This window comes from Scyliorhinus torazame, chromosome 18 (genome assembly GCF_047496885.1).
Source record: "Scyliorhinus torazame isolate Kashiwa2021f chromosome 18, sScyTor2.1, whole genome shotgun sequence".
Taxonomy (NCBI): domain Eukaryota; kingdom Metazoa; phylum Chordata; class Chondrichthyes; order Carcharhiniformes; family Scyliorhinidae; genus Scyliorhinus; species Scyliorhinus torazame.
This window is the reverse complement of record NC_092724.1, coordinates 158,119,056-158,143,489: the sequence shown is the minus strand read 5'-3', so window position 1 is coordinate 158,143,489 and position 24,434 is coordinate 158,119,056. Positions and strand designations below refer to the sequence as shown.

The window sequence follows — 24,434 nt, the reverse complement described above, 5'->3', positions numbered from 1 at the left end:
CAAATGCGGCCGCACCAGAGTTTTGTACAGCTGCAACGTGACCTCATGGCTCCGAAACTCAATCTCTCTACCAATAAAAGCTAACACACCGTACGCCTTCTTAACAACCCTCTCAACCTGGGTGGCAACTTTCAGGGATCTATGTACATGGACACCGAGATCTCTCTGCTCATCCACACTACCAAGAATCTTACCATTAGCCCAGTACTCTGTCTTCCTGTTACTCCTTCCAAAATGAATCACCTCACACTTTTCTGAATTAAACTCCCATTTGCCACCTCTCAGCCCAGCTCTGCAGCTTATCTATGTCCCTCTGTAACCTGCAACATCCTTCCGCACTGTCCACAATTCCACCGACACAAAGATTGGTGGAATTGCGGATAGCGATGAGGACTGTCAGAGGATACAGCAGGATTTAGATTGTTTGGAGACTTGGGCGGAGAGATGGCAGATGGAGTTTAATCCGGACAAATGTGAGGTAATGCATTTTGGAAAGTCTAATGCAGGTAGGGAATATACAGTGAATGGTAGAGCCCTCAAGAGTATTGAAAATCAGAGAGATCTAGGAGTACAGGTCCACAGGTCACTGAAAGGGGCAACACAGGTGGAGAAGGTAGTCAAGAAGGCATACGGCATGCTTGCCTTCATTGGCCGGGCATTGAGTATAAGAATTGGGAAGTCATGTTGCAGCTGTATAGAACCTTAGGCCACACTTGGAGTATAGTGTTCAATTCTGGTCGTCACACTACCAGAAGGATGTGGAGGCTTTAGAGAGGGTGCAGAAGAGATTTACCAGAATGTTGCCTGGTATGGAGGGCATTACCTATGAGGAGAGGTTGAATAAACTCGGTTTGTTCTCACTGGAACGAAGGAGGTTGAGGGGTGACCTGATAGAGGTCTACAAAATTATGAGGGGCATAGACAGAGTGGATAGCCAGAGGCTTTTCCCCAGGGTAGAGGGGTCAATTAATAGGGGGCATAGGTTTAAGGTGAGAGGGGCAAGGTTTAGAGTAGATGTACGAGGCAAGTTTTTTTACACAGAGCGTAGTGGGTGCCTGGAACTCGCTACCGGAGGAGGTGGTGGAAGCAGGGACGATAGTGACATTTAAGGGGCATCTTGATAAATACATGAATAGGATGGGAATAGAGGGATACGGACCCAGGAAGTGTAGGAGATTGTAGTTTAGTCGGGCAGCATGGTCGGCACGGGCTTGGAGGGCCGAAGGGCCTGTTCCTGTGCTGTACATTTCTTTGTTCTTTGTTATTCTTTGACACCGCAAATTTACTCACCCATCCTTCTACGCCCTCCTCCAGGTCATATATAAAAATGACAAACAGCAGTGGCCCCAAATCAGATCCTTGTGGTACACCACTAGTAACTGAACTCCAGGCTGAACATTTCCCATCAACCACCATCGTCTGTCTTCTTACAGCTAGCCAATTTCTGATCCAAACCGCTAAATCACCCTCAATCCCATGCCTCCGTATTTTCTGCAATAGCCTACCGTGGGGAACTTTGTCAAATTTACTGCTCCTCTAAAGAAGCTGAAAGTTCCTGGGTCACACGAGTGCCAATGCTGAGCAAGAACGGAGTATTTGAGTGTAGTCTGAACAATTTCAGTGCAGAGGGCCTCACGACCAAGCCAGATCAGGATCTCTAGTGGCAGCCACGAGCGACCTTGCGAAAGGTGTCACTCAGTAATAGAAAAGAGGAATCTTAGCTAATTGTTTTCCTCCCCAGGTTCAGTGCACTGAGGCCAACTGACACTCCCATTGAAATCAGCACAGATTCAGCTCCGATCTTGGACTTGTTATTTAGAATCGTAGAATTTTCCCCGCAGAAGGAGGCAATTCGGCCCATCAGGTCTGCATCGGTCCTTGGAAAGAGCACCCTACTTAAGCCAAAACCTCAACCCCATCCCTGTAACCCAGTAACCTTTTTTGGACACTAAGGGAAATTTATCATGGCCAATCCACCTAACCCTGCACATCTTTGGACTGTGGGAGGAAACCGGAGCACCTGAGGAAACCCACGCAGACACGGGGAGAACGTGCAGACTCCGCACACACAGTGACCCAAGCCGGGAATCAAACCTGGGACCCTGGAGCTGTAAAGCAACTGTGCTAACCACTGTGCTACCGTGCTGCCCTACCGCTTCAAGAAACACCTTCATCCATTAAAAACATTGCAGCTTTACTTTAAGGGGGCGGGAAAATTGGGTTGGGTGATAGTAATGAGGTATATTGCTGGATATGAAATCTGACATATCAGCAATGTGATGTGGCTTTCACTTGCGACTTCCCCACAAGGAAACCTTTTTTTATATTGCTTCAAACCCACCTTGTACCACCCCCCCCGCCCTCCGTCCCGTCCCCCCGACCCAAGCATGAGAGTAAGATGTATGCACACTTTCTCCAGTATCAAAGACCTAGAAATAGATCGCCTTAGCTGGTGTATGGTAGCGTATGGAACGTGAGGGAGCAATTCATTTTTTAGAGTGCAACAGTACTAATAGAGAGGAATGAATGAACAAAGTACATGGTGCCATGGATAAAAACGGCACAGTGGTTAGCACTGCTGCCTCACAGCTCCAGGGCCCCAGGTTCAATTCCGGCCTCGGGTGACTGAGTGGAGTTTGCACATCCTCCCCGTGCATGCATGCGTTTCCTCTGGGTGCGCCGGTTTCCTCCCACAGTCCAAAGATGTGCAGGTTAGGTGGATTGGCCATGTTAAATTACCCCTTAGTGTCCAAAAGATTAGGTGGGTTGCTGGGATAGGGTGGAGGCGTGGGTTTAAGTAGGGTGCTCTTTCCGAGGGCTGGTGCAGACTCAGTGGGCTGAATGGCCTCCTTCTGCACTGTAAATTCTATGAAAACACATTCTATCCCTGTAAAAATGTCCCTGAGCAGTTCAAACAAGATATAAACAATTAATGGTTAAGTAAATCACCAGAGGATCTTTGATTAATTAATTCTGCCGCACAACAGAATATCTAAGATACCTTTAACCCTAGTTTGTTCCACTATGTAAGTATTCGTGGAAAGTATCACAGAAGCATTCTATAAACCCATTGAAAACTCGATTGGTCCTGTCGAATTATGATTAATGTTCCACATCATATTTATATTGCCTTTATTACAAGCACCAATTCCAATTCTCTTCCCACACTTAGGTGGTGCATCAAGGCAGACTCTTGTCTGTTTCCATAGCGAGTAATTCCCGGAATAGGTCGCCAGTCTGTCACCAGGGGCTTATAGCTTGAGGCGCGCCACTCCACATCAAGCATGGCTGGCCAGGAGTCTCTACCACTCTTACCGCCAGCATTGGCGTTTTGGAAGGATTTGCAGGATGACACTCGACCCGTCTTGACACCCAATCCTTGGCCATCGAGTCCTGGGGTGGGGACTTGAACCCGGGGCCTCTGGCTCAGAGGCAGGGACGGTCAGCACTGAGTCACAAGACCGACTACACCAGCTCCAATGACTTCATCTTTAATGCCCTGCCAATGGTAAAACTACCTTTAGAGGGTCGATAAGCTCCCTCACCAGTCTTTTCTGACTCCTGTTATTCATAATCTCCATCCAGACTGATTCTATTCCCTGAACGTTTTGGCCAAAGAACAATACAGCACAGGAACAGGCCCTTCAGCCCTCCAAGCCTGTACCGGTCATGATACCAACCTTGGCCAAAGCCCTCAGCACTTCCTTGTGCCGTATCCCTCAATACCCATCCCATCCACGTGTTTGTCAAGGTGCCTTTTGAATGCTGTTAATGTATCTGCTCCCACAACCTCCCCTGGCAACGCGTTCCAGGCACTCACCACCCTCTGCGTAAAAAACCTGCCTCGCACATCTCCTCTAAACCTTGCCCCATGGACTTAAACCTATGCCCCCTGGTGACTTACCCCTCCACCCTGGGAAAGAGTGCCTGCCCACCCACTCTATCCATGCCCCTCATAATCTTGTAGACCTCGATCAGGTCACTCCCATCAACCTCTGTCTTTCTAATGAAAACAGTCCGAGTTTATTCAGCCTCTCCTCATAGCTAACACCCTCTAGACCAGGCAACATCCTGGTAAATCTCCTCTGCACCCTCTCTAAAGCCTCCACATCCTTCTGGTAGTGTGGCGACCAGAACTGTACGCAATATTCCAAGTGCGGTCTTACCAAGGTTCTATACAACTGTAGCATGACTTGCCAGTTTTTATACTCGAAGCCCCGTCCAATGAAGGCAAGCATTCCGGATGCTTTCTTGACTACCTTGTCCACTTGTGTCGCCACTTTCAAAGATCTGTGTACCTGTACGCCCAGATCTCTCTGACTTTCTATATTCCTAAGAGTTTTGCCATTTACGGTATATTCCCCCTCTATGTTTGACCTACCAAAATGCATTACCTCACATTTGTCTGGATTAAACTCCATTTGCCATTTCTCTGCCCAAGTCTCCAACCTATCTATGTCCTGCTGTATCATCTGACAATCCTCAACACTATCTGCCACTCCACCAACCTTGGTGTCATCCGGGAACATACTAATCAAGGTCTTTTCTCATTCCTCGCTATATGTCGTTCTTTACTATCAGAGTTACTCCTCCTTGATGAGGATTGCAATGTTGAAGTCGCCTTTCCTCCAGTTTTTTGTTTAATCGTCCACCACCATTTACAACGGAACGTGGCAAAACTGCAGAACTCTGAATTGATCAGTTGTTCAAAGGATTGAATAGCTCTATTGCATGCTGCTTTGTCATAACTCACCTGTTGGCCAACTCATTTTTAGTTGTTACTCCTAGCAGGCTCTTCTACACTCCTCAGTGAGCCAGGTTTGGTCCCCTAGCTCGATGTTAATAGTGCAGTAAGGAATAGGCCAGGCGAGGGGGTACAGACTGGTGCTGCTTTCAGCTATTTAAACCTGGTGTGAATCTGTCTCATATTCTGCACAGTGGCAGTGCCAAAATACCATGAAGAATGTCCACAGAAGACAGGACTTTGACTCCACAAAGACTGTGTGTTATCACTGTTACTAATACCACAGATTGATGAGGACACTAAATATGTGGATTGGGCTCTGCTATTGTCACTGGACTCAGTTTATCTTGTTGCCTGTGTAGGAGGCTCCTTCCAGCCATAAACCTCCCATGAAAAGCTGCCAGGACCAGAAGAGACCCAGAAAGATAGGTTTTTAGAAATTATTTCCTGTTGCCCCTGAGCCTAGGCTTCCACACACATTCCTTTGATCGGGACCCTCCCCCCCGCCCCCTCCAAAATATACCGTTACCGTTGGTCCTGGAAGCAACCAGCCAACTCTCCCTCCCTCCATCTCTCCTGCCAAGCCGAACTCGGATGGCAATGCAATATTGGAAATGATGCCTGGAAATTAAAATCGCACCAGGGCTCGGAATGTGAGCTTGACTCAGGCCTTGAACTGTGTGAAAACCAATCTTGCCCAGAGTTATCATGGTGACCTATTTCTCTGCTTCCCCAACTGGCGTATGTTTTACTATGTAACTGATAATAAGATAAAATTCATGCATTATATAAAATAAAGAACCAAATGGAATACTTCAAAATGGTGACCAAATACATGTGACCATTATCCCTGCTCTCTCCCCCTGCTTCACCTGGAGATGCTTGGTCTGGATCCCTCATTCCCAATGCTATGGGAATTTGATTGGCCTACATTCCAAATATTGGATTTGGCTCTTCCCACTAAAATCCCTGACTGTACATTAAACTTCAGATTGGGGATGGATGGGAAATATCCTGGGTGGCGCAGTGGTTAGCACTGGGACTGCGGTACTGAGGACCCGGGTTCGATCCCGGCCCCAGGTCACTGTCCATGTGGAGTTTGCACATTCCCCCTGTGTCTGCGTGGGTCTCACCCCCCACAATCCAAAAATGTGCAGCATATGTGGATTGACCACGCTAAATTGCCTCTTAATTGGAAAACAAATTGGGTATTCTAAAATTATTTTTTTTAAAAGATGGGAAATATTCTACGTTCTATAAAAGCTAAAGTTTAAACATGACACATTGTGTTGAGAAACTTTGGCTTTTAGACTATAGACAAATCAATTCAAAGCCACTTTCCTACAGCAACATTTCTCTGCTCTTCCCTGTGCCTTCTATCGCCCTTCAAAATCCTGGAATAACCACCAGTCTAATCCACGTTGCCCCAACAAACATTCCGATAAATATCTATAAGAGATGATACTCAAAACATAGCTTCCCTCCGGTGCATCAGACGGTGTTTGGTTCTCTTTTAGTACTTCCTTTTTCCCTCTAAAAACATCAACAATACTGCTGAAGGACTTCCTGACAAACCATGGCCAACTTCTTTGCAAATTACAAATTAGCTAGACCCCACGGACATCAAGTAAGAAATGTTGGGGAGGGTGGGGTGCGCAGATTAGTAAAGTTACCGAGGGAGCGTTTGAAGAGGTAAGCATGCAAGAGTTTTGAAATTGAGGCTATGTAACAGGACATATATAATAATAATCTTTCTTGTCGCGAGTAGGCTTACATTAACATTGCAATGAAGTTACTGTGAAAAGCCCCTTTTTATTATTAAGATTATTAAAGGAAGACGATGTCAATGCTTGCTGTTATGATGGCTGAAAGCTTTTAGCACCAATGACAATAGGTATGATGATAAAGCTTAATTGATTATGAACTTGGATATAATGAAAATGTCTTACTTCAATAATAATGATGTGGAGATGCCGGCGTTGGACTGGGGTGAGCACAGTAAGAAGTCTTACAACACCAGGTTAAAGTCCAACAGGTTTGTTTCGAATCACTAGCTTTCGGAGGGCTGCTCCTTCCTCAGGTGAATAATAATGTTGTTCAATAATAATCTTTATTGTCACAAGTAGGCTTACATTGACACTGCAATGAAGTTACTGTGAAAATCCCGCAGTCGCCACACTCCGGCGCCTGTTCGGGTACACGGAGGGAGAATTCAGAATGTCCAATTCACCTAACAAGCACATCTTTTGGGACTTGTGGGAGGAAACCGGAGCACCCGGAGGAAACCCACACATACACGGGGAGAACGTGCAGACTCCGCACAGACAGTGAGCCCAGGTCCCTGGCGCTGTGAAGCAACAATGCTAACCACTGTGCTACCATGTCGCCCCTACCTACAAAATTAAAGAAATTTATTATCACCAGTCTTTCTTAAAGCCTAAATGCAAACCTGATCATGTGCAGCAGGAAAGTGTCGCTCGCACAGCTCAATGGAAATGAGTGCCTCAAATAATAAAGATTTCTCTGCCCACACATAGATCTTTTGAACATTCTACTTCATTTAAAACTGATTCCATTTCATCTGTTGGAACTAAGTGCTGGATGGAATTCAATGCAGAGAAGTGTGTGGCGATGCATTTTGACAGAAGGGATATCGAGAGGCAATTTAAACTTAATGACACCGTTAATAGACTGTGCAGTAGCAGAGAGACCCGGGATCATGCACATCGATCTTTGCAGGTGACGGGGCATATCGAGAGGGATTAACGAAGAACAAAATAGAGGGGTCGAGTACCAAATCAGGCAGCGTACACTGAATCTTGATAAAGCTCTGGTAGGTCACAACTAGAGTACTGTGTCCAGTTCTGGTCACCACACTTTCAGAAAGATGTGAGGACCCTGGAGAGGGTGCAGAGGAGAAATATCAGAATGTTTCCAGGGACAAGGGATATAACTACAAGACGAGGTTAAAGAAGCTGTTTTTTTGGTCTTTGCAGGAAAGGAAATTGAGGGAAGATTTGACAGAAGCGGACAATGACCAGTTTGGAAAAGGTTGACAGAGAAAAGTTGGGCACAATACAGACCAAAGTTTAATTCCACTTAAGGGCACATTTGGTGGAGGCTTTCTCAGTTGCTGCAGCGCCAGGAATCACCCCGCTATACCACAGCATTTCACTATTTTTTTGGCCTCCCTAATTCTCCCTGCCACACTCGGTGGCATTTCCTGCTGGAGAGCTGATCACGCCAGCAAGAATGGCTGCTCCGAGGTTGGGGCAGCATTATAAACAGCAGCTCTGATCCCCCCCCCCCCCCCGCCTCAGATGCCCCAACACTGCTTTCTTGACCCCTGACCTTCACCCCCTAACCTTGTCAGGGCCTCTGGGAATCTCTCCGCCCCTCCCCCTCCCCAGCCCTGGCAGTGCCACCTGCACACTCTAGCAGTGCCGAGGTGCTCGGATGCCATGGGGAGTGCCAGGGTACAAACCTGCACTGTCCCCGACCTCGGAGGGGTCTCCACTGACCTGCGAGACCTCCCTCCCCCCACCGCGAGGTGCTGTCCATGTTTCAGCAGATCAGTACGAAACGGCACGATGGTGAGATCTCGCAGCCGTGCCCATTGAGCCCTGGCCGCTGAGTAAATCCATTCAGCTCATTTAAATATGCAGATCTGGACCTCGCCTAACATCAGTTCTGGGGCGTCATTCTCCGACCCCCCGCCGGGTCGGAGAATGGCCGTTGGCCGCCGTGAATCCCGACCCCGCCCCCGCCGAAGTCTCCGCTCCCGGAGATTGGGCGGGGGCGGGAATCCGGCTGCGCCGGTTGGCGGGACCCCCCGCTGGATTCTCTGGCCCGGATGGGCCGAAGTCCCGCCCAGAAATTGCCTGTCCCGCCGACGTAAATCAAACCTGGTATTTACCGGCGGGACCAGGCGGCGTGGGCGGGCTCCGGGGTCCTGGGGGGGGCGAGGGGCGATCTGACCCCGGGGGGTGCCCCCACGGTGGCCTGGCCCGCGATCGGGGCCCACCGATCCGCGGGCGGGCCTGTGCCGTGGGGGCACTCTTTCCCTTCCGCCTCCGCCACGGCCTCCACCATGGCGGAGGCGGAAGAGACTCTCCCCACTGCGCATGCGCGGGAAACTGACAGCGGCCGCTGACGCTCCCGCGCATGCGCCGCATTTCCGCGCCAGCTGGCGGGGCAACAAACGCCATTTCCGCCAGCTGGCGGGGCGGAAATCCCTCCGGCATCGGCCTAGCCCCTCAATGTTGGGTTCAGTGTGTTGGATTGTGTTTGTCGGAGTTGCCAAATATGTCATAGGTTCTTGTGAACACATCCCACGTGAAGGTGCTGTCAACATTGAATGAATGCAGGCAGGTAACAGGTTCGCAGTTACCCGAAGCTTTGTCTTTTTGAAATCTTCCTCTAATCCTCAACTCAACGTCACTGAACAGGGTCTCTTCCAAATTCCTGGGGCGGGATTCTCCCAGCCCCGCGCCGGGCCGGAGAATCCCCGCAACCGCGCCATGCTGCCCCGACGCCGGTACGCAATTCTCCGCGCGATTGGCGCGGCGCCGGTCGCTCTATGCGGCCGACCCACCGATTCTCCAGCCCGTATGGCAGCCCAGAAAGGGAACAACAGCCCAGTTTTTATTACACTGCATTTGCTTTAGAGTAGTAAAACCTCAGAAAACGCAGGCATTTTTAAAAGTGAAATTAAAAGCCAAGTTCCCTCAGCACCGAACGGATGAAATATAAAGTGAGCTTAAATTTAAAAGTTACAATGCCCGGCACTGGAGGGGTTCTGGAGAGGAGTGGCGGGAGTAATATCTCAGGTGGTGAAAGTCCGGGTCAAGCCAAGCTGGGGACTAGCAATATTTGGAGTAGTGGATGAGCCGGGAATGCAGGAGGCGAAAGAGGCCGGAATTCTGGCCTTTGCGTCCCTAGTAGCCCGGCGAAGTGTCTTGCTATTGTGGAAGGAGGCGAAGCCCCCTAGCCTGGAGGCCTGGATTAACGACATGGCGGGGTTCATAAAATTGGAGAGAATTAAGTTTGCTTTGAGAGGGTCTGCGCAGGGGTTCTACAGGCGGTGGCAACCGTTCCTAGAATATCTCGCGGAGCGTTAGAGGAAAGTCGGTCAGCAGCAGCAGCAACCCTGGGGGGTGGGGGGAACAAGAGATTGCTTGAGGGGACGGATGAGCTGGGGATAACATGGAGGGTGGGGGAAACTGGCACGAATGGGCGAGAGCCAGTGTATAAAGCTATGTAAATAAACCATCTTGCCATGTATATATCTTGCTCAGGGAGAATTTGCGTTATTTTGTTACCCGGGGGGGGGGGGGGGGGGGGGGGGGAGTTATTGTTTGTAAGGGGAAAACATTGTGTTGTTAAAAAACCTTAATACAAATATTATTTAAAAATTTTACAAATTTAAAAGTTACACTGAAAGCCACACCTCATGTCCAACACACACAAATATAAATATAACTTACTTAAAACTATCTCAGTTTACACAAGAGTGAGACAGACATACAGACTGCGAGAAACGTATACTACACACAGGAGTGAAGGAGACATGAGAATAAATAGGGAGAGGACACAGAAAGACAGCTCGGGTTAAAGAGTGTGAGACACACAGGGAACGAGAGAGACAGAAACACAGAAAGAGAGAGGCTGAAGTAAAGATAAAGGACAACTCCACAAGGGCAGGACATACAATCTCTGCATGAAACATGGGTTTCTGTAAAGACAACTGGATTCCTTCCTTAATGGATTTTTAGGGAAAGAAAGTGATTGATTAAAAACAGCAGAATTGTGCTTGAAAATATACTAAAGGCTGGAAAAAGAGCAGGGGGAGGTCCCTCCACCCGCGAGTCAGTGAACCAGCCGCTCATTCACACAGGGAGAAAGAATTCACATTAATTTTTCATTCGTAAATGTAAATAATGACATTCAAACGTTAACTTCAAACAGGCGGTGTGTTTTAAAGTTCACCACGCAGATTAAACATTTTCATACATTGAAGATTAGAAGGTAGCAAATGTCACCCTATCTCTTAAGAAGAGAAGGAAAAAAGAAAGAGGGGGACTACAGACCTGGTCGCCTTGCATCAGGGGTATGGAAAATGCTTGATTCTATTTTAAAGGTTGAGGGGTGGGATTTTCCAGCCCTTTCCGTTGGCAAGATATTCTCCACCACCGCAAATCACGCTGCAGGAGAAACATAAATCCCACCCGCGATAAATACACACCTGGACAATACTGATCTGATTGGCTATAGTCAGCATAGATTAACAAACAGGAAGTCATGTTTGACAAATTTGTTGGAGTTTTTTGAAGATGTTACTAACAAAATTGACAAGGGAGAGTCGACAGACTTAGCATAGTTTGATTTCCAGAAGGCTTCTGATAAAGTCCCCTACAATTCACGAAGTAAAGCACATGGGATGGGAGGCAATGTACTATCATGGGTCGAGGATTGGCAGACAGGCAGAAAACAGTAGGAATAAATGGATCATTCTCTCACCGGCAGGCTATGGCAAGTGAGCTACTGCAAGGAGCCAATAACCCCTCCTAATCTTTTTGGTCAATTTATCATGGCCAATCCACCTAACCTGTACGTCATTGGACTGTGGGAGGAAACCGGAGCACCCGGAAGAAATCCACGCAGACACCGGGAGAACGTGCAAACTCCACACAGACAGTGACCCAGCAGGGAATCGAACCTGGGACCCTGGCGCTGTGAAGACACAGTGCGATCCACTTCTGCTACCGTGCTAATATTAATGGAACATTAGCCTTTATCGCAAAAGGATTTGAGTCTAGGAGTAGCGAGGTCTTGTTTCAATTGTATAGAAGTTTGGTTAGATTGCACCTGGATTATTGTGTGCAGTTTGGGATATTATTGCCTGAGGGAATGCAACAAAGATTCACCAGACTTCTTCGGGGATGGGGAGACTGTCTTATGAAGAGTGATCAGGCAAACTGGGTGTATTCTCTAGAGCTTTGAAGAATGAGAGGTAATCTCATTAAAACCTACATAATACTTGAAGGAACAGACAGGGTAGATGCAGGTAGGATACTTCCCTTGGTTGGGGTGTCTAGGACCAGGAGGCACAATTTAAAAATAAGGGAGAAGCCACTAATGACCGAGGTGAGGAGAAATTCCTTTACCCAGGGAGTTGTGAATCTTTGGAATTCTTTACCCCACAGGGTTATGAAGCTCAGTTATTGAGTATGTTTAAAGTAGGGATTGATTCACAATAACTTAAAGTTATGTTTTTCAAACATTCTGTCCCGGGACACACATTGGCCAACCGGCCGACCTTCAGGACCCACGCCGGGGGCCTTTGTGACCCACGCCACGTTCGTTTACCTCGTATTCTTACCTCCTCCCTCCTCACTGTCCAAGGACTCAAACACTCCTGCCAGATTAAGCAGCATTTCACTTGCACCTCCTTCAATTTGGTTTTTATTGCATTCGCTGCTCCAAATGTGGTCTCCTCTACATTGGGGATATCAAATGCCGACTGGATGACCGCTTTGCGGAAAACCTTTGTTCCGTCCGTAACCTTCCTGTTGCTTGCAATTTTAACTCAGCATCTTGCTGTCATGCCCACACATCCATCCCAGGATATTTGGTTGCCCTGGCTACAATGCTGTAGTGATGCCCAATGCCCAGACCTGCAAACTGGAAAATCAACACCTCATCTTCTGATCAGGCACGTTACAGTCTCTGGACTCAACATTGATGTCAACAACTTTAGCCTGTGATCTTTTCCTTGGCTCCCCTGGCTTATCCCAACACAACCCTCCTCCCCCCCATGGTCACTGTCCTCTGTTGTTCAGTTTTGCTCCCATTAAACACTGACCTCTGTTTTCCTATTAACACATTCTGCTGTCCTACCTTTCCCACTAGACCATGAGACATAGGAGCAGAATTAGGCCACTCAGCCCATTGAGTCTGCTCCGCCATTCAATCATGGCTGATATTTTTCTCATCCCTATTCTCCTGCCTTCTCCCATAACCCCTGATCCCCTTATTAATCGAGAACCTATCTATCTCTGTCTTAAAGACACTCAGTGATTTGGTCTCCACAGCCTTCTGCGGCAATGAGTTCCACAGATTCACCACCCTCTGGCTGAAGAAATTCCTCCTCATCTCTGTTTTAAAGGATCGTCCCTTTAGTCTGAGATGGTGTCCTCTGGTTCTAGTTTTTCCTACAAGTGGAAACATCCTCTCCACGTCCACACTATCCAGGCCTCGCAGTATCCTGTAAGTTTCAATAAGATCCCCTCTCATCCTTCTAAACTCCAACGAGTACAGACCCAGAGTCCTCAACCGTCCCTCATATGACAAGTTCTTCTTGTTCAAGGGATCAAGGGATCATTCTTGTGAACCTCCTCTGGACCCTTTCCAAGGGCAGCACATCCTTCCTTAGACACTATTGACAGTCCAGTCCCTAATGGCACCATTAATTGCCACTTTGTCCCATGCCCATGACATCTTTGTCAATCCCTTTTTAGCTCCACTGACTTTTCATTCTGCCCCACTCCTCTCTTCCAGGTATATAATTTGTCACATTTCTACCCCTTTTTAGTTCTGTAGAAGGGTCATACAGACTCGAAACGTTAACTCTGTTTCTATCTCCACAGATGCTGCCAAACCTGTTGAGTTTATCCAGCATTTTCTGTTTTTATTAAGCTGGAGCATATGTGTTAAAACAGGAAATGAAGAAGTGTTCAATTAACATTTTAATAATTGGCCCTGGGATCTTATCACATTGTCTGGTCCACAAGACTCACCTTTCAGTCTGGAAAACCATTTAATATCTATTGGTAGTTTCAGCAAATTGCGTGAAAGAAAGATTGGAGGATGAGCCACAATCCATTGTTTAGTCTTTTACCATTAGTGATATATTCCTTCTGGATACAGGGAGTGAAATTGATCAGTGTCAGCAGTGAGAAATGGGTTTGAGGAATCCAACTTGGAAAATATTGCCAAGATTTTGAATGTCAAACCAAGTAAATCCCACAGTGAGACTCGGAAACAAGTCTCCACAAAGAGTTTGAACTATCGTTGTGTGAACTTCAATGGGATGAAGGTTGGATATGGTGACAAATTGGACTGCTGTTTATCCAGAATACCATGATTCTCACACTCTCGTCTGTGTTCCAGCCTTCAAATTCTTCCGTAACCTACTCACCATAACTCAGTAACGTCCATCTTACTTGCTGCATTCCTCTGACACTTGTCTACTCTTGTGTTCCCCTCAGTATTGTTATATTCTCTATTGTGGCTGTGGTAAAGATGCACATCTAGGGCGTCATTCTCCGACCCCCCGCCGGGTCGGAGAATGGCCGTTGGCCGCCGTGAATCCCGCCCCCGCCGAAGTCTCCGCTCCCGGAGATTGGGCGGGGGCGGGAATCCAGCCGCGCCGGTTGGCGGGACCCCCCGCTGGATTCTCCGTCCCGGATGGGCCGAAGTCCCGCCCAGGAATTGCCTGTCCCGCCGGCGTAAATCAAACCTGGTATTTACCGGCGGGACCAGGCGGCGTGGGCGGGCTCCGGGGTCCTGGGGGGGGCGCAGGGCGATCTGACCCCGGGGGGTGCCCCCACGGTGGCCTGGCCCGCGATCGGGGCCCACCGATCCGCGGGCGGGCCTGTGCCGTGGGGGCACTCTTTCCCTTCCGCCTCCGCCACGGCCTCCACCATGGCGGAGGCGGAAGTGACTCTCCCCACTGCGCATGCGCGGGAAACTGACAGCGGCCGCTGATGCTCCCGCGCATGCGCTGGGAAACTGACAGCGGCCGCTGATGCTCCCGCGCATGCGCCGCATTTCCGCGCCAGCTGGCGGGGCAACAAACGCCATTTCCGCCAGCTGGCGGGGCGGAAATCCCTCCGGCGTCGGCCTAGCCCCTCAATGTTGGGGCTAGGCCGCCAAAGATGCGGAGACTTCCGCACCTTTTTGCCAGCGCGATGCCCGTCTGATTTGCACCGGCTTTGGTGCCAGTCGGCGGGCATCCCGCCGTTGGGGGAGAATTTCGCCCCTAGTTCTTGACTAGTAAGACAGTGTATTGCCAAATCAACAGCAAAGATAACCAAAGAACTATAATACAAATGGTAACGATAAATGAATTCACCTGGAGCTAATTCTAATGCGACTGTCCTCTGATACGACTTACTACCAACCTCTGATCTCTGGAGTCAAATGGTGGATCACTGTCACTACCTGCTGGTCAGAGGTCGTAAATCTAACTATACACATTACTATGCATATCACCACAAGTATGATGGGCTGTCCCTTCATCTGTCACACTTCAGTCATTTAGGCCTCTCCTCAAGGTTTCTGTCTTATGATCTCTGTACATTTCTTCGGATTGTGCCTTCGCTCCCCTCACTAACACTTCACTCCCCTCACTAACACTTCACTCCCCTCACTAACACTTCACTCCCCTCACTAACACTTCACTCCCCTCACTAACACTTCACTCCCCTCACTAACACTTCACTCCCCTCACTGACACTTCACTCCCCTCACTAACACTTCACTCCCCTCACTAACATTCTCTCCCCTCACTAACACTTCACTCTCCTCACTAACACTTCACTCCCCTCACTAACACTTCGCTCCCCTCACTAACACTTCACTCCCCTCACTAACACTTCACTCCCCTCACTAACACTTCACTCCCCTTACTAACATTCTCTCCCCTCACTAACACTTCTCTCCCCTCACTGACACTTCTCTCCCCTCACTGACACTTCACTCTCCTCACTAACATTCTCTCCCCTCACTAACACTTCTCTCCCCTCACTGACACTTCACTCCCCTCACTAACACTTCACTCCCCTCACTAACACTTCACTCCCCTCACTAACATTCTCTCCCCTCACTAACACTTCTCTCCCCTCACTAACACTTCACTCCCCTTACTAACACTTCACTCCCCTCACTAACACTTCACTCCCCTCACTAACACTTCACTCCCCTCACTAACACTTCACTCCCCTCACTAACACTTCACTCCCCTCACTAACACTTCACTCCCCTCACTAACACTTCGCTCCCCTCACTAACACTTCACTCCCCTCACTAACACTTCGCTCCCCTCACTAACACTTCACTCTCCTCACTAACACTTCACTCCCCTCACTAACACTTCACTCCCCTTACTAACACTTCACTCCCCTCACTAACACTTCTCTCCCCTCACTGACACTTCACTCCCCTCACTAACACTTCACTCCCCTCACTAACACTTCACTCCCCTCACTAACACTTCACTCCCCTCACTAACATTCTCTCCCCTCACTAACACTTCTCTCCCCTCACTAACACTTCACTCCCCTCACTAACACTTCACTCCCCTCACTAACACTTCACTCCCCTCACTAACACTTCACTCCCCTCACTAACACTTCTCCTCATGAAGCTCTCTAATAGTCTTTTACACCCTGGAATTGATAAGGTGCTCTATGGCGTAGTACAAAATGTAAGTTACTTTGACAGATAAGACAATTGCCAAAAGCACAACCAAATGGCATTTTCACAAGTTACTGTCTTGATCGATTAGTAATTGATGTGTATTTATGTATTTTGTTCCAAATAATTGATGGAGGTCACGATGGACCAGATGGTTGTAATTGAACAGAGGTTACTTGAACACTGAATGGTTATATGGTCAGTTATTGTCCACTCTTAATAAAATGAATAATAGCTGCAATAGAACTTTGTCAGTCAATTGCCTGTGACGTTGTCCATTTTGACCTTGTACATTAATAATAATAATCATCTTTATTATTGTCACAAGTAAGCTTATATTAACAGTGATGTGGAGATGCCGGCGTTGGACTGGGGTGAGCACAGTACGAAGTCTTACAACACCAGGTTAAAGTCCAACAGGTTTGTTTCGATGTCACTAGCTTTCGGAGCGCTGCTCCTTCCTCAGGTGAATGAAGAGGTCTGTTCCAGAAACACATATATAGACAAATTCAAAGATGCCAAACAATGCTAGGAATGCGAGCATTAGCAGGTGATTAAATCTTTACAGATCCAGAGATGGGGTAACCCCAGGTTAAAGAGGTGTGAATTGTATCAAGCCAGGACAGTTGGTAGGATTTCGCAGGCCAGATGGTGGGGGATGAATGTAATGCGACATGAATCCCAGGTCCCGGTTGAGGCCGCACTCATGTGTGCGGAACCTGGCTATAAGTTTCTGCTCGGTGATTCTGCGTTGTCGCGGGTCCTGAAGGCAGCCTTGGAGAACGCTTACCCGGCGATCAGAGGCTGAATGCCCTTGACTGCTGAAGTGTTCCCCGACTGGAAGGGAACATTCCTGCCTGGTGATTGTTGCGCGATGTCCGTTCGTTCGTTGTCGCAGCGTCTGCATGGTCTCGCCAATGTACCACGCTTCGGGACATCCTTTCCTGCAGCATATGAGGTAGACAACGTTGGCCGAGTCGCACGAGTATGTACTGCGTACCTGGTGGGTGGTGTTCTCACGTGTAATAGTGGTATCCATGTCGATGATCTGGCACGTCTTGCAGAGATTGCCATGACATGCTCGCATTCCAAGCATTGTTTGGCATCTTTGAATTTGTCTATATATGTGTTTCTGGATCAGACCTCTTCATTCACCTGAGGAAGGAGCAGCGCTCCGAAAGCTAGTGACATCGAAACAAACCTGTTGGACTTTAACCTGGTGTTGTAAGACTTCGTATTATATTAACAGAGCAATGAAGTTACTGTGAAAATCCCCTAGTCGCCAAACTCCGGCACCTGTTCGGGTACACTGAGGGAGAATTCAGAATGTTTAACTGACCTAACAAGCATGTCTTTCGGGACTGTGAGAAGAAACGGAGCACCCGGAGGAAACCCACGCAGACATGTGAAACCCACGCATTTGCTGCCCATCCCTAATGGGCAGTTAAAAGTTGACTACATTCCTGGAGTCAGATGTTGGCCAGACTGGGTAAGGACGGCAGATTTCCTTCCCTAGGTGGGAGCATTAATGATGGGATTTTACAACAATCAATGCTAGATTCACAATCACCATTAGCTTTTATTTCCAGATTCATTAATTGAATGTAAATTCTGGCTACCCTTGAGCCCAGCATTTGCCGGGCCCTCTCTGGGTGACTGGTTCAGTGACCCTGGCACTCGGCAATCCCTTCCTCCCAGCCCTTCATTGAAAATCTGGTTGGGCTCTGGGTTGAATAAAATTGTCCCTCTCCCTCCCCCGCCTGTCTCAGGCGGGACCTGTCACTTCCTGAAGCACGTTGTGTGATGGTGTGACCGCTGTTCCTCTTTTGAACCGATTTCTCATTCCGCTCCCCCTCACTGCAACCTGTCCCCATTCGGTTCGGAGCGGCGCCCCCAGCCCCCAGCCGCCGCGGAGAGAAGCTGCAGCCGGGCTGGCTTCCCAGGCTGGGCGCCCAGGGAAACCTGGTGAATTTCACCCTCTCTGTGGCTGGCTCTGCAGCCCGGGAGCACACCCACCGCCCTGGCAACAAAGTGCCGCCGCCTGCGTTACACTGCATCCTCTTGTCGGTTTCCGATTCAAGCAGAAGGTAAGAACTGTCCGGGTGTCAACCCCCCCCCCCCCCCCATCACCCCCACACCGGGACCCAGTCTCAAACACAAACCAACCGGGTTAATCACTCTTCCCTTTACAGGATTGAAAAACTAACCAGCATTTAAATCGGGAGCTTTGCTGAAACTCTTCCCAAAACCCCCACCTAGTGTGGGGGTCACCCCCTGGGCCCCTGGGCGTGGGGCGAACTCGGCTGGGAGCGAGTTTCTATTTTGTCTGCAAGTGTGTCAAGCCAGGAACATTTTATATTTATTTATCACTTTTATTTATAAATCTATATTTCCATGTTTTATATTTGTTGCTGTTGATCTGTGGCCTCAATGTCGTGCATTGCAGCTGGAATCGGAATAAACTCGAGATTGCCACCTTCTCATTTCCAGCGGTTTCGAGACAATCCTGATTTTTGTTCCCTTCAGATTTTGTAATTATACAGAACCTAGTCACTGTGTGTGTCTCCAGGTCGGAAACCAGCTCACTGATTCATCCTGAACCCCTTCCTTGGCAGCTTTGATTATGAGAAAGTTTATAACAAATTCACAGGGAATTATTCTCTGGATCTATATATATCTCTGTGAATCTCTATAATCGGTGTTTGAGTGCAGTGAATGTTCAGTCCCACTTACCCGCTTGATTCTGAATTCTGTGCTCTGGGGGCGACCAGACAACGAGGCTGCGAATGGCCCATTTACAAATTGTTCACTTTACTTTGAAATGAAATGAAAATCGCTTATTGTCACAAGTAGGCTTCAAATGAAGTTACTGTGAAAAGCCCCTAGTCGCCACATTCCTCGCCTGTCCGGGGAGGCTGGTACGGGAATTGAACCGTGCTGCTGGCCTGCCTTGGTCTGCTTTAAAAGCCAGCGATTTATCCCAGTGTGCTAAACCAGCTAAAGAAGCGGATTTCTTCCACAAACCTAGCTCAGAGTTAAAGGGATGGCAGCGTTTGGTGTGTGTCTGTGTCTGTATCTGTTCCACAGACACGTGCGGGGTAGAAATTAACTTCTTTATTGTTGAAAAACCCTTTGGTGAAACAGCAGTTTCAACACTTCACTTTCCTCTGGAACGTGAGTGAAAAGTGGATGGAGATTTCTCCCCACCCCAGTAAGCGGCTCCCAAAGACTCTGTCTGAGAATGAATGAATTGAAGCTGCCTCTCAGTGTCAGACATCTCCGGCTGCAGGAGCAAATCTCTCTCTCTCTGCAGAGTTTGCAACAAAGGAAAAGACATTTAGGAGAGATTTCCACCGTCCACTCATCACAAACTGTTCGATAGGTACGGGATAAACAAACAAATTAAAGAAAAACATGCTGTGGCAAATCTAGAAAGGGATTTGAAAGTTTGCTGGGCTGTGGGGGAGGAGCATGGGCGTGAGACACATTGCTACCTCAGAGAGATAGCACGGGCAGGATGGGCTGAAAGGACTCCTGTCCTGCGCCGTGATGATCTGATTCCGAAAGGAAGAGGCAGAGCTCATTGTCTTGAGGGCTGAGGCTCAAAAGCATCTGAGGCGAATGGTGGATGAGGTTAGTTTTTGTGAGGCCACGACGAGCTCAAAGAAACTTAGCTCATTTACCATAACTATTCTCTACATCTACAGTGAATCCCGACTGGGTTTGCCTTGCCAATGCCTATCTAGCCGGCTTTATTTACCAGCCGACTAGACACTGTTTCGAGGTCGCCCACCTCCCCTTAAGGGGGGAGCTCATACTCTGCAAGGGTCAAGGGAAGGTTAAGTGTCCCCACCCTGTTAGCAATGTTGGCAAAAGAGTTCAGAATGAAAATTAATGTTTAAGAAAACCAAAATAATGGTTATTATGAAGAAGCCAAACACGGCAATCTCAATTGGAGCAACCAACGTGGATGAATCTGCACCTTGGTCAGGTTATTTGTGGAAGTACCAGAAGAATTCAGATAGTAAGAGGCACTTTCAACAGAATTAGCTCAATTCTAAAAACAGCGAGAATAAGTTTGTGCACAAGAAAATATTTCCTCAAATGCTGTGTCTGGTCATTCCCTTCCATAGAAACCATACAGTGCAGATGGAGGCCATTTGGCCCATTGAGTCTGCACTGACCCTCTGAAAGAGCACTCTACCGAGGCCCATGTCTTAGAGAGAGAGAGAGAGAGAGAGAGAGAGTAAACAAGGAGAATGTCCCAGGGAGAAATAAATCCAAAACAGGTCTACTAGACATCACCAAGAGCCAAGAGCAGGGTTATTTTGGCCACCTGATGAGAAGTGATGATCTCCCCAGAGGATGGCTAGAAGACAACAGACAATGCTCAAAGGAGCTGAGGAAGGCCTAGAGTTTCATAACTGTACAAACAACCTGGAGGAATGGGTAGACTGGAGCTATCAGGAGGCAGTGACAACCTCTTCAATGCAGCATCACAGTGACCTCTCGGCAAGAAGGAGGAACTTATCAATCAATCAATCAAAATGAATGAAGTGGAAAAGGTGAGGGTAAGACCGTCACCCAGAACAGTCTTCACTGACCTCTGACAGTCTCGTTTCTACAACTATTTCAAATTTAATTTTGTTAATGGAGGGTGGGGGGAGCCAGTATGTAATTGCATCTCCGGAACACAAGGGGTTAATGCCATTTATGGATCCTGTGCTTGAGTATCTTATTAAATGAAAGAGGTTTGCTAAACGTTTATTAGCTGTTGTCTGATTGATGGTTGGGGAGATCTATGTTAAGACCCAGCTGTTGGGGGGGGGGGGGGGGGGGGGGGGGGTCAGTGATTCCTCACTTTACTCTCCCTCTCTCTTTCTCTCTCGTACAGATAGCAGTCAGCTGGCTGTGTTCACCACTGAACTCTCCTAGAACATTTTCTGTGACCCCCTGCTGCAGTATACATTGTGTTACAGTCAAAGCTTGTATGATTACACAGTAATGTGATGACTGTAATTATACAAAATCCCATCAGACAAAGCAAGGATATTGACTGAGATACAACACTGGTAATTTCTTAATGTCATCTTCTGTCACTACACCTGTTACAAACTGTGGGCAATACATCCATATATATTCATGAGCATTTAATTAAAATAAATAAACATATTTTATCATTTTCTATATTTAGGGTTAGGTGCTATAAAAAAAAAACTTGCGAGAATCTTCATTTATGTGATGATGAAAAGCTATAATTGTAACGACACCTTAAACATTTAACCACATGATACGTTATAGCATTTATGTCTGCCAAATGATTAGGACAGATAATATTTACAGACAGGACTTTCATTTTAAAAATGAAGCTAATAATTCAGATTTGACATTATTTTATAATTTTCTGTTATTTAATAATATTTTCATTCTCCGGTGCAAGGAGTGATGTAGCGTGGAATTATTCCCAGGCGCACATCATGTAATCAGGGTACTTCAACCTTCATACATATTAATTCAGCGTCTCTCCATTACCAGGGTCAAAGTTTCCTTGCAGCCAGCTTGTGACATCACTGGGACTAGAGAGAGCAGCATGCAGATTTGCAGATAGCCCAATCGGAGGCATAGTCAATGATGGAGAGGACCAAGGGGAACTGCAAAGCGATCATTGATAAATTGGTGGGATGGGCAATAAAAAGTTGCGAGGTGGAATTCAGTGTTAGTGACTGTGATTCTAGCTTCAAAAAAGGATGATTATAATTTGAATGCGGGAAAGTTGGATGAAGTGGCTGAGCAGAGGTTCAGAAAGCAAAACAGCTAAATCAGTAAGACAATGCAAATGGCAAAAGGAATCTTGCATTTTGGGGTGCGGTATAAAATAAAGAAGTTAAGATGTAACGGTGAATTTCTGGATAATCTGAGGGGGGAATTCTCCTGCCACATCCGCCCGGCAACCGGAGAATCCCGCCTGAGGTCAATGAGCTTCTCCATTGTCCGCCTCTCGCCTGTGGCGTTCTTGCGGCGGGCGCGGCAGAAGGATCCAGCCCGAATCTCCCCACAGCTGGAATCCTTTGGTTGTGGGGATTGAATTGGGTTTTGTTGGATTTCTCAGTGGTGCAAGGGGGTTACAATGAGAAATCCCATTGGCAATCAGCGGGGAGATAGAAACCCCCCCATCAGCAAACGACACGCGGCCAGGAAACACATGGCTGGCGAACCGGGGAATCCCGTCAGCTGTGTGCCATTTTAGGCTTTTTAAAAACATTTGTTCATGGGATGTGGGCATGACAGGCTATGCATTTATTGCCCATCCCTTGAGGGGGTCTGGCGTCACATGTAGGCCAGACAAACATTCCTTCCCTAAAGGGCATTGGTGAACCAGGTGGGATTTCATGATAATCGACAAGGGTTTCACGGTCTTATAATGCCTGATTTTTATTGAATTCCAATTTCACCATCTGCAGTGGCAGGATTTGAACCTGCATCCCCAGAGTGTTACTCTGGATCACTGGTCCAGTCATAATACCACTACACCACCCCATCCCCTCACAGGATGTTGAGACAATAGAGAGAGAACAAGCCAGTTTACCAGGTTGCTGACTGACATTACGAAATAAAAACACTTAAGTCTTGAGAAAATGGTTGTTTTTAAAAAATATATATTTATTAAAGTTTTTTAACACAATTTTTCTCCCTTACAAACAATACCCCCCCCCCCCGTAACAAAAAAAAAAGAGAAATCGCGCAGAGCAAGATATATACATGGCAAAATGATATATTTACACAGCTTTGTACACTGGCCCTCACCTGTACGTGCCAGTTTCCCCAGCCCTTCATGTTATCTCTTGCTCATCCACCCTCCCAGGCAGTCCCCCCTTTCCCCCCCCCTCCCCCCCTCCCAGGACGTCCCCTCCACCACCCCCCCGCCCCAAGGTTGCTGCTGCTGCTGACCGACCTTCCTCTAACGCTCCGCGAGATAGTCTAGGAACGGTTGCCACCGCCTGTAGAACCCCTGCGCAGACCCTCTCAAGGCGAACTTAATCCTCTCCAGCTTTATGAACCCAGCCATATCATTTATCCACACCTCCAGGCTGGGGGGCTTCGCCTCCTTCCACATTAGCAAGATCCTTCGCCGGGCTACTAGGGACGCAAAGGCCAGAATGCCGGCCTCTTTCGCCTCCTGCACTCCCGGTTCGTCGACTACTCCAAATATTGCTAGCCCCCAGCTTGGCTTGACCCGGACTTTCACCACCTGAGATATTGCTCCTGCCACTCCTCTCCAGAACCCCTCCAGTGCCGGGCATGACCAAAACATGTGGACATGGTTCGCTGGGCTCCCTGAGCACCTTCCACATCTGTCCTCTACCCCAAAGAACCTACTCAACCTCGCCCCGTCAAGTGCGCTCTGTGGACCACCTTAAATTGTATCAGGCTGAGCCTGGCACACGAGGAGGAGGAATTAACCCTACCTAGGGCATCAGCCCACAGACCTTCCTCGATCTCCTCCCCCAGCTCCTCCTCCCATTTACCCTTCAACTCTTCTACCAGCGCTTCCCCCTCTTCTTTCAACTCCTGGTGTATTTCCGACACCTTGCCCTCCCCGACCCATACACCCGAGATCACCCTATCTTGAACTACTTGTGCCGGGAGCAACGGGAATTCCCTCACCTGTCGCCTCACAAAAGGCCTCACCTGCATATATCTAAAGGCATTTCCCGGGAGTAGAAAATGGTTGTTTTGTGATGGTAGAGTGATTTGATAGAGATATTTAAAATAATGATGGAGTGAGATAGGGTAGAATGTCTTCAGAGATTGAGACGTTAGGAATGTGGAGACACGGGTATGTGATTAAATGTAAGAGATTTTAAGAGGAACGTCTTTTGCAGCGACGATTGTCAGACCGTGCAATGTACTACAGAGTTAGCGATTGAGGCAGACTACCCTTACTGTTAAGAATAGATTAAATAGGCTGAAGGAAAATGAGACATTGAATTTGATTGACTGCACAAACAGAGTGGTTGGAGTGAATAATCTATTTTATGTTGTAATTTTCAATGTCATACTTTTGCTCACTGGTTTTACCAACACAAAGGCATTTAAATAAAATTTGCCACTGTTTTTAGAGCAATACTAATTTCACAATAGCTCTTTAAGATTGTGTGCATCTTTAAAATAGTTTGTGAGTCTGTATTCCATTTTTAGCCGCTACCTCTAA

The 24,434-nt window shown here is 47.7% G+C and overlaps 1 protein-coding gene across 1 annotated transcript in view; it reads left to right on the top strand.

Annotated features, from left to right (window-relative positions):
• The first annotated feature begins 18,059 nt into the window (after nucleotides 1–18,059).
• Nucleotides 18,060–24,434, top strand: part of LOC140395676 (voltage-dependent calcium channel gamma-5 subunit) — a 41,529-nt gene continuing 35,154 nt past the window's right edge. Inside the window, exon 1 of the mRNA XM_072483738.1 lies at nucleotides 18,060–18,309. The gene's annotated coding sequence lies outside the window, so the exon portion shown is untranslated. The remainder of the gene's footprint in view (nucleotides 18,310–24,434) is intronic.